The sequence below is a fragment of the Octodon degus genome, unplaced genomic scaffold, assembly GCF_000260255.1.
Source record: "Octodon degus isolate 3935 unplaced genomic scaffold, OctDeg1.0 scaffold00186, whole genome shotgun sequence".
Classification (NCBI taxonomy): domain Eukaryota; kingdom Metazoa; phylum Chordata; class Mammalia; order Rodentia; family Octodontidae; genus Octodon; species Octodon degus.
The window spans coordinates 2,007,760-2,009,405 of record NW_004524762.1 but is presented as its reverse complement, the minus strand read 5'-3'; the positions used below and the strand labels follow the sequence as shown (position 1 = coordinate 2,009,405).

The 1,646-nt window shown below is 38.5% G+C and overlaps 2 protein-coding genes across 2 annotated transcripts in view; one reads left to right on the top strand and one right to left on the bottom strand.

Annotated features, from left to right (window-relative positions):
* Window positions 1-1,646, bottom strand: part of Med12l (mediator complex subunit 12 like) — a 327,698-nt gene that overhangs the window by 114,645 nt on the left and 211,407 nt on the right. The gene's annotated exons all lie outside the window — the stretch shown is intronic.
* The window catches only part of Gpr87 (G protein-coupled receptor 87), a 21,157-nt gene continuing 19,511 nt past the window's right edge, over window positions 1-1,646 (top strand). The window contains exon 1 of the mRNA XM_004643926.3: window positions 1-17. The gene's annotated coding sequence lies outside the window, so the exon portion shown is untranslated. The remainder of the gene's footprint in view (window positions 18-1,646) is intronic.

Below are 1,646 nucleotides of genomic sequence, written 5' to 3'. Positions count from 1 at the left end.
GGCTGCCGCAATGAAAGGTAAATGAAAAAATTTTATTTTCTTAAAAGCTATGGTTGATGGGATACTACCATGATTAAGACTGTGTTATACTTTTCCTTAAATGTGAGATTTGGAGAAACCGTAGAAATTGGAATGCGGACAGTAATATACACAAATCCTCCAAGTGAGGATTTCACCACTTTTTGAAATAGGGCCACGGGTGCCTCACGGTTTCCAACTCGGCAGTCAAAACATGCAAATTGGCTTCTGTGCCTTTAAACTTGAAAAACTTTCTGTACTCCTATCAGCCGAATTTTTTTTTTTTTTTGGTCACAGTTACTTTATTAGATGAGTAAAATCCAATACCTTTTATAATTATTCACCAAGACACAAAATTATGTTTCATAATCTTTTGTGCATATTTTTTAAAAGCAGACCAAAGGGAAAAACAACTTTTTTTCAATCCTGACTGCCTCACTTTGATCAAAAGAATCTCACTCTTTTCATTGTACCATAAAGAACAGGGCAATCCTCATTCTGATGCCTTAGGAAATCAAGTTAAAACATGTCAGGAAGATACTAAGAAAACTGCCCAGTAACTGACAAACAGGTTAGCAACAGCTCAGTCAGGTTCCACATTCAAACTCTCAGGAAAATTCTCACTTCAGGGAGGAAAACAAAAAGCATGCAGGTAGATTTCACCTCTTCTAAATTATAATAAAGACTTTCAATGAAATATGAGCCTCACGTAGACTGGCTTATTCAGTTAAGATTTATCTATGATAGAATTTAATATCATATTCTCAAATTGAATCCTCTTTCTTGGTATTAACATCTTACCAATAGTCTTCTTTCTTCTAGTTTGAGATTCCAACTTACTAGCAAAATGAATGGCACTAAATCTGGCTAATATTACTATATAGTTAGGGTCAGAGAAAGCCAGTTACCCTGTTGCTGCTTCATTTCATTATTTCTGCTCAGGTAAGACTGACTCTGTAAAGTTAGGGATCAAGGAGACACAGTCTCCAAGTCCTTCAGCACAGTCCCATCCATAGACTTGTCTCTAACATCAATTTTTGCAGCATGGGAAAGAAGGATAGAGGAACAGTATACACTCTGAATTCTATATTTAAGAAAAAAATCTAGGAAAAGAAAGTAGTCGAAAATAACTGTTTCATGTAGATGTAAAGAAGCATTTTTTTTTTTTCTCCTGAGATGGTATTATAAGAGGATTGCATTGGGAGGAAGAAGGGAGGCTAAATTAGAAAGAATATTTTTATTTAGGTTGGGCCCATCCGTCCGCCTACTTCTCTTCCTTCCTTGATGGCTTAGCGTTTCATTCTCTTTATGAAATGTTTCATGCTAGCTCTACACTCTGAAAAAACGCTTCAGAAATTTAAAGTAGAAGAGAGCCGAATGGCCACTGGTTCTTAATGTGCTCTAAACTGAGAGAAACTGGGAAAATCCTCAAAGCCCAGTGAAGGGTGGGATGAGGGGAGAACAGAAGCCAGGCAGAGTCTGGGCGAGCTGCCCCTGCAACTCCCAGAGTGGATGCCTTGTGCACAGGCAGGCTTAAGACAGGAGTTCTGACTTGGTGTGCACAACCAGCGACTTCAGCAAAACGACCTGTGTTTGGGGACTGACTGTGCCAGAAGCCATGGCTGTGA